This window comes from Xyrauchen texanus, chromosome 20, assembly GCF_025860055.1.
Source record: "Xyrauchen texanus isolate HMW12.3.18 chromosome 20, RBS_HiC_50CHRs, whole genome shotgun sequence".
NCBI classification, from domain to species: Eukaryota; Metazoa; Chordata; class Actinopteri; order Cypriniformes; family Catostomidae; genus Xyrauchen; species Xyrauchen texanus.
In genome coordinates this window covers 16442531-16458454 of record NC_068295.1, presented here as the reverse complement: position 1 = coordinate 16458454, position 15924 = coordinate 16442531, and the positions used below count along the sequence as shown (strand labels likewise).

Below are 15924 nucleotides of genomic sequence, written 5' to 3'. Positions count from 1 at the left end.
ATAAATTTTCTTTCAAAAAAGCAAAAATCTGGGTTAAAGTACGGCACTTACAATGGAAGTGAATGGGGCCAATCCGTAAACATTAAAATACTCACGGTTTCAAAAGTATAGCCACAAGACATAAACACTATCCATGTTATCATGTTTTTAGTGTTATAAAATTGCTTACTAGCCTTTACTATAAAGTTATATTTAATGTTACAACTTCGTTGCCATGACGATGTAATGGCAACAAACCCTAAAACCATAAAAGGACTGTAAAAATTATGATTTAAACAACTTTACAGCTAAAATAATAAGAATGTTAACAGAATAATTAATTATAGTGCTTTTATAAAATTATGAGCTTCACATTTCTGTCTTTAAACCCTCCAAATATTGGCCCCATTCACTTCCATTGTAAGTGCCTCACTGTAAATTCTATTTTTATAGAATACATTTTTTTAGAAGAAATTAATTTTTTTGGTAATCAACACTATGCCAGAAATGCTGTCAATTGAGCTTATCTTGTATTGAACCCCAAATATTAATTTAATAAATATAGAAAATGTTTCATTGCTAACATTAATTCAGCAAAGGATAAGGCCAGGACCTGCATCAAAAGCATTTTTAATTGTACAACTTACAGTGTCTCCATTGGACAAAAGAGATATTGATTTCAGCAGGAGACATCCTTTGCTGCTGTTGACCTCTGACCTCTGAAAGAACTGCAATTCAAATCGGGCTTCCTCTATTATTAACAAAACAAGATAATGAACAGACAAAACAGTTACAGCCATTTTAACTTCAGCATACAGTAGATTGAAATATCTTTGTAGGTTTCAGATCCTTCCACACTCCCACATTCATTTTAACCTCCTGCAAAGTTTTTGGAATAATGTAGTTCTCTTTCTAACATTCGTTTGGCATCTCACCATGGGTAACACCTCACTGTACGTTCACACCAGAAGCGGCGAGAGCGTCAAAATTCGCTCTGGCTGCCCTGCCTTCGACGCTCGAGGACGCTCGTGGACGCTCTGGCAGCAACGTTTGTTCAGAATGCTTTGTTTTGTGAACTAGATTTAAAGGGGCCGCAATTTAAACATCCAGATATGTCGACCATTTACTTTTTGCCGACCTATCACAAGTAGCGTATATCCTCATGAACTCTTTAAAATGTGAAAATAAGAAATCGATCAATGGCAGAAAGTAATTAAAATTATAGTTGTTTGTTATCAAAATAAAATACGTTTGTAATAATAACTGTGGTCTTGGTCATATATTACGGGGAAAGCCGTCATAGCAATAATTAGTTTCTCCTCCATTTTATCTTCGGAACGAATGTTTGGTGGGAACCAAAGTTTACACGGTTATGTTCTCTAGACTTCGCTAGAGCGGAGCACTTCTATATTCCAATAGGTTGCCGCCGAACCGCGTCACAGCTCATTACCATAATGTTGACTGCACTTCAGAGTGAACTTCCATCTGACGCCCACGCCACCCAAGACTCGCCACGCCGCTTCTCGCCGCCGAGAGACGCTGGCTGTCATTGAAAATGAATGACTTCCGGTCAATTTGCGCTCTCGCCGCCTCTGGTGTGAACGTACGGTCAGGCGTGGCCAATCTTGGAAGCACCAATAACACCCAGTCTGTCAGTTGACAGACCAATCACAGCAGTGATGAGGGAGTCCCACCTCCCTATATCAACCACTGTCATAGGTACCTACTTCATTCTCATTCTCATTCTCTTCCACATGAAGATATTTGGAAGCTATCCTGTATTCGCTGAATTCGTAAGATGTGCAAGCCGTTCAGGTATGTCACAGAACACTGCTGTTATTTTTGCGAGTATATATATGGTCAAAGTGAATATATTTTCTACTGTATTATATTGTTTTCTCCAGGTGGCGTGAACCAACGCGTCGAGGCAGGTTTGCGTTTTTTCTGTTTTTCGAGCTATTATAGCTTCTACCTCTACGGCAAGAGGATTAACACAGAATCAAGTGGCACAATGCAGTGACCTGCTTCTGTGTTTTTAAGTTTGGGTCCTGTCATGACAACTGCGAGCTCACCGAGCAGCAGAGCAAAGGGGAAGTATCCCTCCTGTCCATGTGCTTGTGGATCTATGATCTCGCCGAAGGATTATCACCGCCTATGTATATGTATATGTGGGTCAGGCATGTACAGGCCACACTCGCTAATTCCGAGTGTTGCCCGCATTGTTCCCATTTCATACAGAGAATTTTGGAAAGAGGGTGCGGGTCGCAGCGTTGAATAATGAGGATCCCTATTTTTCTCTGCTGCCAGAGGAGAAAGAACTCCCACTCTAGCTGCAAGGAGCTGTCCCAGCGTGCACCGTGGAAATGTGTTGTTTTGGGACATGTCTTTTTAACACAGAGTGCCTGGTAAAGGTTCTTCTACGATGGATATGCACAAAATGGAGAATCAGGGGATGTCCAGCCCCTCTCCAGTTGAGGCGTTGGTGGCAAATCACCTCCACCCTGATCATCAGGCAGTTTTTTCTACTGCTCCCACGTCATTGTTGAGATCCTCCGATCTGCAGCCCTTGCTGTAAAGGCTCTTAACGCTACCTTGCTCCACACAGCATATCAGACTGAGTTGATTGAGGAGATGGGCCGGCGAATTGATGCGGGGTGCCAGATGCGGAATTGTGGGAAGAGATCTGTGTTATTGCGGATCTCAACCTACATACGTCAAGGCTACGGTGTCCATAAAGCAGCAGCGGTGTGAATTGAGGAACCTGCCTTCTCTGAAACTCACCTACTTGCCCCCCCCCCCCCCCACGTTTCAGGTTCACAACCCATTTTAGAGGTGGACAATCTGGTTTTAGAACCCAGACCAGGCCTCCTCCACAGCCCCAGCAGTCAGGGCAGGGAAAGGTACAGCTGAAACAGCCCCAGCCGTGAAACAAGGCTTCTTTCACTGTGGCGGCAGCACAACATTGTCCATCTAACCCTCAGGGGAACAAGAAGAGACAGGTGACATAACCAGTGTTCTGGTTCAGGACATGGAGTGGGTGATCAGCACTCACAGAATCGCTGTTCCACTCCTCCCTCAAGAAGTGATTTTGTTTTCCAGCCCCCAGCCAAGAGGACTCGGAAGGCAAACCAAACCATAAGTTTTGTGTTACACAGCTCATACACAAATTATTTAATGGGAGTGTTGGCACCAGTTTCTCCAGCGCCTCTCAGGTTGTATCTCCCATCTCCACACACGGGGTTAGAAAAGAGAGAGGAGAGTTTGCCCCTCTCTGTTCATGCAGAAAGTTGGCACGCATGCGCAGTTCATCCCTGGGTTTTATCTACGATAAAACAGGGTTATAGGCTACAATTCCCTGTAAAACCACCTCTGTTTAACAGTGTGTGAATGTCAACAGTGGAGGGGCAGATGTTTTGTGTTTTCTGCAAGAACTTTTAGATAAAGGCAGGGCCTTTTCTACCATCAAGGTTTATCTTGATGCCATATGGGCTTGTCATGTCGGAATAGACTTGAATACAATGGGTCAACACCCACTAGTTTGCAGGTTTATGAGGGGTGCAGTTGAAAAGAGCCAGTTGAAAGTAAAGAATTAAAGCTCCTTTCGCTAAAGGCAGCTTTATTATTGGCCTTAACAACTGCAAAGTGGATTAGTGAACTATTTGATTTGTCAGTTAATCACTCTTGTATGCGCTTTACAGTGGATTTATCGAAAGTTTCTTAAAAGGAATCCAGCCTTTGTGCCCAAAGTGAACGACTCTGCGATCAGCTGCAATCAGAGGATTTGCTAACTTTACACCCGCCATCTTTTTCCTTGCCAGAGGACGAGCTGCTTCACTGTTTGTGTCATGTTCTTACTCTACGTTTGTAAATGTAAAGAACAGAGGCATTGAGGAAGAGTAATCAGCTTTTTGTTTCTTGGGCTGATTCTTGTAAGGTTAGACACATATTACGACAGTGCCTGTCTCAATAGGTAGTAGAGGCGATTATATTAAGTTATAATTGTCTGAGGCTGCGACCTCCTGAGGGCTTGAGAGCTCATTCTACCAGAGGCATGGCTACCTCGTGGGTGTTGCTTAAAAGAATTTCATTCCCGGACATTTGTGCAGCTGCGAGTTGGGCATTGCCTCATGTTTGTCTGATTTTAAAGGCTGGATGTTACAGAGCTGTCATTGGCTCATTCAAACTTTGGTGTGGGTAGTCAATCTGCCAATGTGTAAAAAAACAAAACAATACACAAATCAACAATAACACAGTGAAACACAAGTGTGTTATTTCCATTCTTTGCAAACTGATTAGGTGGGTGTACATTGGACACTACAATTCAGTTGACGGTCTGCTTCGGACAGCATATCTGCAATACGGGAGTTGGCTATATCCTATAGTGAGATACCCAAAAAATGTTAGAAAGAGAACTTTGTGTGACTCACGTAACTCCAGTTCTCTGATTACAGGAGTGAGGTATCTCACCTTGCAGTTGCCGGAGAAGAGATATGCTGAGAATGAAGTAGGCACATATGACAGTGGTTTATTTAGGGAGGTGGGACTCCCTCATCACTGCTGTGATTGGTCTGTCAACTGACAGACTGGGTGTTATTGGTGCTTCCAGAATTGGCCACGCCCGAGGTGTTACCCATAGTGAGAAACCTCACTTCTTGTTATCAGAGCACCAGGGTTACATGAGTAACCTAAAGTTTCACCTACAAATCTAAGTGTATTTTCAACAGTAATTCCAATCAGCAATCAGAAGATGTAAATGCACCATAAAAACATAACAGTCAACGTTATCATGCAACTTATTTTATACTGCATGTCTGTGAAAAGCAGAAGAAGCTACTTCCCTTCAATCACCAACAGAATCTCTCAGTTAGCCTTTAGAGACATCACCAATGCCACTGATTGACAGACAACATTGATTAACTACCTATTTACAACTTTTTTAAAGGATAGTTCACCCAAAAAATGAAAATTCTCTCATCATTTACTCACACTCATACCATCTAAGATGTGTATGACTTACATTCTTTTGAACACAAACAAAGATTTTTAGAAGAATATCTCAGCTCTGTAGGTCCATAAAATACAAATGAATGGTAATCTGGCCTTTGAACATCTACAGTCAGGTCCATAAATATTGGGACATCCACACAATTCAAATCTTTTTGGCTCTATACACCACCACAATGGATTTGAAATGAAACGGGTGAACGGTGTAGGAATTACAACAGTTTGTATATGTGCCTCCCACTTTTTAAGGGACCAAAAGTAATGGGACAATTGGCTGCTCAGCTGTTCCATGGCCAGGTGTGAGTTATTCCCTCATTATCCCATTTACAAGGAGCAGATAAAAGGTCCAGAGTTCATTTCAAGTGTGCTATTTGCATTTGGAATCTGTTGCTGTCAACTCTCAATATGAGATCCAAAGAGCTGTCACTATCAGTGAAGCAAGCTATCATTAGGCTGAAAAATCTAAACAAACCCATCAGAGAGATAGCAAAAACATTAGGTGTGGCCAAATCAACAGTTTGGAACATTCTTAAAAAGAAAGAACGCACCGGTGAGCTCAGCAACACCAAAAGACCCGGAAGACCACGGAAAACAACTGTGGTGGATGACCGAAGAATTATTTCCCTGGTGAAGAAAACACCCTTCACAACAGTTGGCCAGATCAAGAACACTCTCCAGGAGGTAGGTGTATGTGTGTCTAATGGCGCTTTTCCACTACACAGTACCAGTTCGCCTCGGCTCAACTCGACTCGACTTTGTTTGGTTTTCCACTGTGTAAAAGTTGTACCTGTACCTGCTTTCGGGTACTTTTTTTCGTACCACCTCCGGTGAAGTTCTGAGCGGACTGAGGCGAGCTGAGGCGATACCAAAATGTGACGTAAAAACAATGCCGACTGCTGATTGGTCAGAGAGAATCGTCACTATTCACTGCGTCATCATTGCGCGCGCCAGACGGAGTATCCAGAATAACCTCGCTGATGGAGGATGGTAAGTGTTTTAAGTTTACATTACATTAATTCTGAAGGCGCACTCAGCTCGAGAGTTATGTTTTCTGTAGGCTGGCTTTTGAAAAGCTGAAGCTCACTTATAACAACGAAGACTGTAAACTTGTGTCGCAGATAACAATTGCTGCTACCTCTAGCTAGCTGCTAACTATCTGCCATTGCTATTTTCGTATTGTGTTGACTTTTGTATGATCTTTCTATCTAAGATTCATTTTCGACGAGCGAGAATGGTTCAGTGACACCCACTGATGCCACGTCGGCACCAGAACCAGCGGCACCAGAACCAGCGGCACCATCGACACCAACAAGATCAGCAGCGTCGACACCGAGACCCGCAGCAGCGTCGACACCAGCAACCGGTTAGTATAATTGAGAAAATGTAAACCCTTCTAGCCTGTTATCTGTGAATCTATACACACTTATTAATATATCATTAATCGTATCAATAACTCATTAATAACGTAAATTTACTTGCATAACAACAGGAAGCATTCCCAGTTATGGGAATACAGGATTCATTAATATACCTGTTCAGTATTTTTATAACTTTCCAGACGTACACAGTGTACACCTATACTGTACACATAGTATTTTAAAGTTGACATTTACTAAAATAGTTGGGCTCAGATGTTAAGTCGTTACATATACTATATAAGTAATAGTAAGTTGTGGGCTTGTCTTTTTTGTGTAGCAGCTGTAATGATAATACATGTGAACAATTTAAAACACACACAACCTTTGAATGAAACGTGACTTGTCCGTTTTTCTTTATAACTCATTCATTGTAATTATTTTTTGGCCAGGACGGAGGAAACGAAAGAGGGAACAGGAGCATCTGACTGTCCTGAGGGAGATGCAGACATCGGATGTCGAGCAGCTGGAGTTGAACCGGGCACAGCGGAGCGCCATTTACAGATGGCACTTCGATGATGCAGCACATGCCCGAGAACTCGAAGCGGCTTTAAGGAGAGAGGAGATTGCTGCAATGTCGTCCTTCAACCAGGCCTTTCTGGGAACCCTGAGCCAGCTTGTCCAGGCACTGAACCGGCGGGATGCTGTTCCACCGCCCCTGGACTGAAACCCCTTTGTTTATTTTAATTTAATGTTTGCACTACATGTAACATATGTATATAGTTGGATGTGTGAATTTATATTAATATTATATTTTTTCTATTTGTATGCGTGTTTAAATAAAACCTTTTTGAAACTTATTACAAACAGTGTCTTTTTTGATGGTTTGCTTTTTTACAAGGGTTTGAACAAGTATTTTCAGATTGTATACTGTGATAACCTTTAATGAAAAACTGCAGAGACAACATATTTAATGATAATGTATTTATTTAGCAATTAAAATAACGCATCAGACCCTCTCGTACATCTCTGCCCTCCTCCTCAACACCCTGTGCCACTGCCACCACAGGCTCTGCTGCTGCAGGTGCATCCCAGTCATTGTCATAGTCCTCTCCGTGACTCTCACAAAGGTTATGCAAAGCACAGCAAGTAAGAATCATAGATTTCACAATTGTAACATCACAGTCATTTCTTTTCATGAGGCAACGCCACCTTCCCTTCAGTCTACCAAAAGCGTTTTCAACCACTACCCGTGCTCGACATATTTTCTTGTTGTAGATCTGCTGTTCTACTGTCAGCCGTCCAGTGTCAGTGAATGGCTTTAGGAGCCAGTTCTGCAGGGGATAGGCAGAATCTCCCAGGATGTAGCAGGCAACATTCACCCCACCAATATTCCTGGTGTAAGTTGGAAAGTGGTTGCCACGGCTGGCCAACTCCCACAATGTGGACAGTCTTAAAACACGAGCATCATGCAAGCTGCCAGGCAGTCCTGCAAACACGTTCCAGAACAGTCCTTTTCCATCTACAACACCTTGAAGGACGATGGAGTGCCAGCCTTTACGGTTGAAATAGTCACAGTGGTACTCCTGTGGTGCCAAAATGGGTATGTGTGATCCATCAATAGCACCAACACACTGCGGAGCCCCCATCTGTTCTCAATGTAGGCAGCCATTTCTTCAAACTTCTCCTGGTCTGGGTAACGGATTTGTTCGGGAACCAACAACGTTTCTGCAGCAGCAGTGAACTCTTGAACACACCGCAAACAGTTGTTATGCTTACTCCGAAAAGATGGCCGATAGTTCTGTACTCTGAACCGGTTGCAAGCTTCCATAGTGCGATGGCCACTCTCTTCTTTAGAGGAACACACTTGCGGAAGCTTGTGTCTTGTCTCTCCATCACTGGACGCAGTTTGTTGTACAAATATATGAATGTTTCTTCCGACATTCTGAAGTTCTGAACCTACTGCGCTGCTTGTGAAACCAGGAACAATAACATCCCACCACTCGGTAGCTCGGTTGAAAGCCCAAACAGACGGTCTGTCATGCGCGACTTTGCAAAGCTAAACAGATCTGAAACACATAAACCATGCACATTTTAGTACGTAATACTGGTAGCTATAAAGTTGATTAAATACTTTGCATATAGTATAGTATTTACACATATGCAAACGTTAGCTATGTTAGCATAACTTACCCTCTTAGCGCCGGCTTTGAACAACCGGATTCGCCTCAGTAGTCTGAACTCTGTAGTAATTCCCAAACTCTCCTGTTTTTTTCAGCAGTGTTTTGTTTTGCTGCCCTCAGCCTCTCATGAAACAACGTTTGTCTTCTTGCTGTGAGAAACAGCCACATCCCGAGGATCAAAAACAGCATACACTCGATTTCCTCCATTGTCCTGTGTGTGTGGGTAGCGGATGTGTGTCGCGTATAAGATTACGTCACGGCAGTTTCCTGCGGCGTCGCTATGACGACCGGGTACTATTTGTGGCGGTACTGTCTGCAATGGAAAACGGAGCGAAAAGCGAGCCGAGTCGAGGCAAGCCGAGGCGAGCTGGTACTGGTAATGGAAAAGCGCCAAAAGTCAACAATCAAGAGAAGACTTCACCAGAGTGAATACAGAGGGTTCACCACAAGATGTAAACCATTGGTGAGCCTCAAAAACAGGAAGGCCAGATTAGAGTTTGCCAAACAACATCTAAAAAAGCCTTCACAGTTCTGGAACAACATCCTATGGACAGATGAGACAAGATCACCTTGTACCAGAGTGATGGGAAGAGAAGAGTATGGAGAAGGAAAGGAACTGCTCATGATCCAAAGCATACCACCTCATCAGTGAAGCATGGTGGTGGTAGTGTCATGGCGTGGGCATGTATGGCTGCCAATGGAACTGGTTCTCTTGTATTTATTGATGATGTGACTGCTGACAAAAGCAGCAGGATGAATTCTGAAGTGTTTCGGGCAATATTATCTGCTCATATTCAGCCAAATGCTTCAGAACTCATTGGACGGTGCTTCACAGTACAGATGGACAATGACCCGAAGCATACTGCGAAAGCAACCAAAGAGTTTTTTAGAAGTGGAAAGAAGTGGAATGTTATGCAATGGCCAAGTCAATCACCTGACCTGAATCCGACTGAGCATGCATTTCACTTGCTGAAGACAAAACTGAAGGGAAAATGCCCCAAGAACAAGCAGGAACTGAAGACAGTTGCCGTAGAGGCCTGGCAGAGCATCACCAGGGATGAAACCCAGCGTCTGGTGATGTCTATGCGTTCCAGACTTCAGGATTTGCATCCAAGTATTAAAAAGTGAAAGTTTGATTTATGATTGTTAATCTGTCCCATTACTTTTTGGTCCCTTAAAAAGTGGGAGGCACATATACAAACTGTTGTAATTCCTACACCGTTCACCTGATTTGGATGTAAACACCCTCAAATTAAAGCTGAAAGTCTGCAGTTAAAGCACATCTTCTTCGTTTCATTTAAAATACATTTTGGTGGTGTATAGAGCCAAAAAGATTAGAATTGTGTTGATGTCCCAATATTTATGGACCTGACTGTAAAAGCAGATAAAGTCAGCATAAAAGTTATCCATAAGACTCCAGTGGAGTAATCAATGGCTTCTAAAGCGATCCACTTTGTTTTGGGTTTAGAACAGACCAAAATATAACTCCTTTTTCACTCTACAGTTCTGGTCATCATTCACTTGCATTTTATGGACCTACAGAGCTGAGACATTCTTCTAAAAATCTTTGTTTTGTGTTCTGCAGAAGAAAGAAAGTTATACACATCTGGGATGGCATGAGGGTGAGAAAATTATGGAATAATGTTTTTCCATTTTTGGGTGAGCTAACCTTTTGGATTAGTACACCTAAATATAAAAATGGTCCATGGAACACAAAGGAAATGTTCATTGGAAGGAAAATACTGGAATTTGAACAACATATGGGTGAGTAAATTATGGCAATTTTCATTTTTGGGTGAAGTAACTTTAGCATGCATGGTTTCTTGTGGGTACCTGCAGGCATCTCTGCCACTCTCTGGTGTATATGCCAGACAAGAGCCTCTCCGACCAGCAGTGCCAAGCCCTGGAGATCCAAATCATCAAGTGTGCTGCAACTATATGAGACCTTACAAAGAGTAAGGTGGGTAGGGAGTTATTTCAACTCATATTTAAACATGAACATAATGAGTAAAATTAGGTTTAGAGCTAATCGTGACAAAAATGAAATGGAAAGCATAATCAGAACTTCACACAGCAAAAACAACAACATCTGACCTGAAACAAGACCGTTAATGTGTACAGGTACATAAAAAAAAACATGTTTTCATAATAGCATATGGCAGTTAAATTTCCAAAAGCTGTGCGAGTATTTTACTTAAAATTCCCAACTTCAATCCCTACTTCTGGGTGACTTCCAAGCGAATGTGGGGCCTTACTCCTTACTCTATGGTTGGTCAATTCTCAGTAAGAATGCAGAAGTGGTAAGCCAATCAGTCACATGTGTGTAAACCCACCACCCACATACACATTTTATGTGTGTAACTGCAGTAAGTGCATTTCAATAGGTCACAAGTGTTTTCAATGCAGCCACAAAGCAGATAAATGATCCTATAGACGGATCCCTACTGGAATTTGCATGATCTGAGTATAATCTCTGTCAGTTTGATGCAATGATGCTTCTGTGAATGTGAGAAAGGTTTAATCCAATTATTGAAGCATAGTTAATTTGATGTAAAGTTTAGGTTCAGTGTCCTGGAAATAATTAATATTCATACCTGCAAACTCTGCACAGTTGAAAAAGGTGACAGACTTTGCAAATATCTTTTTTTTGTGACACGCATCTATCAACATATGTTATTCTTTTTTATTCTATTATATTTAAAAACATATTTTAAGTGTACCATTATTGAATATTTATTTATTTATTGGCAAAACAACACAGAAGAATTAAACTCTGGTGACTTTGAGAGAAGCATTTTTATTTTATTATTATATTATTGAGTATGTAGGCTATATCATTTATGTAATAATTGGCTAAAGTACTTCTAAAAGAGGCTATTTAGACTAGTGTCAGAAATTCACTTTTCTATTAAGGGGCAACATTTGCTCCCTGGAGTTGTTTTTAGGGGCATTTTTCACAATTATGAGGGAATTGTTATGGCATATTTTTTTTTTAACCACAAAAAAATATGACATAAATGTGTTAAATCAAATATAAAATTTAAATGAACATAAAATAATTTCATGTGATAGTCCTATATATTAGGTCTAGAATAAAAATAAATATATCCGATGTTACAAAAAAGAAATGGAAATAATAAGTGCCATTTTCATGTAATTTTTTTATTTATATCACCTTCAGTGGCATTTTTGTCACTTGTTAATTTCTGACACTGGTTCAGACCAAACGCGTTCTTAAGCTAAAAAAGCTAAATGCAGCTCAGTGAATAATGCAGAACACAGGTCTCTCGAGATGCGTTTATAACAGTTCAAGTTCTAAAACACAGCAAAATGCACCAAAAATATTAGTCTAGTGCATGTTTATGAAATACTATTGAAAGGAGGACAGAGGAATGACTTTTAAAGTCATTTTCTGTATCAACAAATTATGTGGAGTATTTATAGAGACAAATACAGTTATAAATCAGTTTTGTATCATACACTGTCTAACTTTCCCCTGGTTTGGATATTCGATTATTAGAGCTTGTTGCCCTCAGAGACACACCGCATCGGTCAAACAAAGTGGCGGTGTTGTATGCACGCATCCAACTGTACTGCTCTTATCAGGGATGAGATCGGCCGAAAAATGCTGGTTCACCTAACACTGAAATTGACCAAATCGTTTACATGAATGTATAGGCTACTTCACAGACTATTTATTTTGCTGCATACATTATAAATACATATTTAGGCCCATTACCTGGATGAGTGCAAGCATAAGTCGGTTGAGCTCTTTGTCTCTTTGCTCTGGAGAGCATTGAGTTATAGTACCCAGCAGAGATAGCTGATCACGCAGAACAATCATTGGATCACAATCTGCGTTCAGGCTAACATTTCACCTACTATGGATTTGGCCTGTCTTCAGTGCTACACACTCTGAACTCTCTCCCGAAATGCTTAGCTCCCCATTCTCCTTTATTGATAGGCTACTTTCTTTTTCTCTGCCTAGCTCCTTAAAAAAAAAAAAAAGTATTACATTGCAGTACCGATATAATTATATCACTACAAATCCAAAACAGTTATTGAATCATTTTGTGAGACACCTGGACCTTCTTTCTCAGGTGAGTAACAGTAACAAGGACATCATTCAAATCAATGCACAAAACATCACAACCTATAGGAAGGTTTTTCAAAGAGATCTTAATACCTCAATTGTTTCTTCTAAACAGCAATGACATTAAATGAAAAGTAAATTGACACTTTGCATAACCCTTTTGCTTCCCAGTTTTTTCTCCTGAGAAACAGACCCTAAAAATATTTTTTCAGTAGTTTCAACAGAGATCCCAGCAACGTTACAAAATGTGCTCTGATTTGTCAAGATATTAAAATCTGCTGTAAAAAATGTATCCAACAATCATTTCATACATCTATACTCTTCCTCTATGTTACAAATGGTCTCATTCATTTCTATTTTTATTTCTCTTAAAGGGATAGTTCACCCAAAAATGAAAATTCTCTCATCATTTACTCACTCTCGTGCCAACCAAGATGTGTATGACTTTCTTTTGCAGAACACAAAAACATTTTTAGAAGAATATCACAGCTCTGAAGGTCCATACAATGTAAATTCATGGTGAACAAATGTTTAAGCTCTGAAAAAGTAAATAAAGTCAGCATGAAAGTAATTCCTAAGATTTCAGTGGTTTAATCAGTGTCTTCTGAAGTGATCCAATCAATTTTGGGTGAGAACGAACCAAAATATAACTCCTTTTTTACTATAAATCTTGACATCAGCAGTCTCTTTAGCAATTATAATGTCAAGCTTGATTACACTTCCTAGCACTAATGCTCGTGCATGTGTTAAGCGCTAGGAAGTGTAATCGAGCTTGAAATCATGATCATGCCTAGAGCCTGCAAAGGAGTTTCATTTTGGTCTGTTCTCACCCAAAACTGATTGGATCGCTTCAGAAGACATGGATTGAAATGCTGGAGTCCTATGGATTACTTTTATGCTGCCGTTATATGCTTTTTTGCTCTTCAAAATTTTGGTCACCATACACTTACATTGTATGGACCTTCAGAGCTGAGATATTCTCCTAAAATTTTTAATTTGTGTTCTGCAAAAGAAAGAAAGTCATACACATCTGGGATGGCATGAGGGTGAGTAAATGATGGAAGAATTTTCTTTTTTGGGTGAACTATCTATTTAAGGAATTTCTGAAGACATACTGTATACTTAGGAAACACTGGCCTAAGTGAACATTACATTGTTTTCTTTATTAAGTTAGGAGTAACCTCTGAGCAAAAATACAATTTTCTCTTGTAAGCTACCACACAAAATATTATATAAACATTGAAACTGGTGAGACTGACTATAAACATTCATTAAATAAAGAGGAAGGCAAATCGGAGACTCAGAGTCAGCTGTTCACATGGAGCGTTAATGAAATCTTGTGATGTCAATACGCAAGCTTGTTTAGCTACAGGGAGGACAATTCTTGATGCTTAAGTGGGTTTATCTCTTTCTGAAATGTTTAAACCTGATAAAGTGGAAAAGTTTGAGGGGGAATCAGAAAGTACTTCAGTTAAAAAGATCTGTTAAGCGTCCTTGTTTTTGTTTTGTTTTTGTTGTCTTCTTGCAGTGTTGTCTAAATTAAGCGTCCAATGGACAAAACAGAACCGATTTGAAAGCATTTAAATAAAAAATTCACACACATCTACAGAAACTAAATCTGGACAACAGGAAACCCCCGCAACAACAGCTGTCAAAATGAGTGCATGTTTTGAGTGATGTGAATTAAACTCGCAAAATATGCACCCTAGTTGAAATACCAGTTCAGACAATATGTAATTTAACACATACCTGTTGCATCTTGATCTATGATGAGGCTTGTGTACAAAGATGTATGGTTGAATAGAAGGTTTTCTTATTGCCTCCCATGTCACAGCACCCAGTGAGCATCCTTCTGAGACATGCCTCTTAATCTGTCAGAGACGGCTCTAATCTACACTGGGCTGCTGAAATGTGCACAATGTAAAACTCTGGCATAAACTGCACCTGGTCATGTGCCTCACTTCCAAGTGAAAAAAGCAGAAGGACGTTCTTGTGCATGTGGGTTTTCAACACTTCAGTTGACCCAAAAGTAAAATCATGTTAAGCAGACTTCAGTAAAGTATCGAGACTGAATTTATCATATTATTCCAAAAGAGAGATCACATTTCCAACCAACCAATCAAAAAGGTATTTAAGATAGCACGTACATACTTTCTGTGCTCCATGGCATTTAATGTGCTTTTCAATTGCCTGATAAAAGTATGAATGTGCATCTATCATTGTGGATAATAATGACATCATGTGGTGATTTAAGATAGCGCAACTCACAATCAAGAAAACGCTCTTTCCTACTCATAGATATAAATAACACTTCCAAAATAATAACAATTTAAATCACCTAATGACTAAATGAAGTAATAGATCAACTATACCACTCGTATAGTCAACATTTGTCTGAGAGATTAATCTCACGTTTAGACAACTTTCACATTTTAACTGCGTGTTATTAAGATTTTAAAGGAATATTCCGGGCTCAATAAAAGTTAAGCTTTTAACATTTGTGGCATAATATTGATTACCACAAATATTGTGACTTGTTTTACTTACTATCAAAATAAAAATAATCGGGGTTAGTGAGGCACTTACAATGGAAGTGAATGGGGACCAAACTATAAACGTCAAAATACTCACTGTTTCAAAAGAATAGCCACAAGACGTGTTAAAGATGTGTGTTAAAAAGATTTTAGTGTGATAAAATCATTTACTAACCAAGTTTACAACTTCGTTGGCACAATGATAATGTCAACAAACCCTAAAATGACTGTAAAAACAATGATTTAAACAACTTTACAACTCAAATAATATATGAGTTTTAACAGAATTAATTTAAGTGCTTTTATAAAATTATAAGATTCAGTTCTGCCTTTAAACCATCCACAATTGCCCCAATTCACTTCCATTGTAAGTACCTCACTCACAACCTCATTTATTTTATTTATTTATTTTTTTACACTTTTTAAAGAAAAGGATGGACGAATTGAAATTATTTTGGTTGTCAACATTATGCCACAAATGCAGTTGATTGTGCTTAACTTGTATTAAACCCAGAATATTCCTAGCAAAGTGTGTCTTTTTATATGGGTTTGAATTGCGCTAATCTGCTGATGAGATGTTATTTATCAGTTGCGAACACAAACCAGAATGTCAAATTGTTAAAGTTTCCCAAGCAAGCACCCCTGAAGTGGTGTTGGTTCAGTCACAAACAAACATATTGTAAAATCTTAACTAACACTGTCGTTCAAAAGTTTGGTATCACTTTACTGAAATGTTTCTCATGATCGTAAAAACCTTTTGATCTGAAGGCATATGA

At 39.8% G+C, this 15924-nt stretch overlaps 1 pseudogene; it reads right to left on the bottom strand.

The window, feature by feature from the left end:
- Positions 1 to 14492, bottom strand: part of LOC127660327 (WD repeat- and FYVE domain-containing protein 4-like) — a 76997-nt pseudogene extending 62505 nt beyond the window's left edge.
- Between the last annotated feature and the right edge of the window lie 1432 nt (positions 14493 to 15924).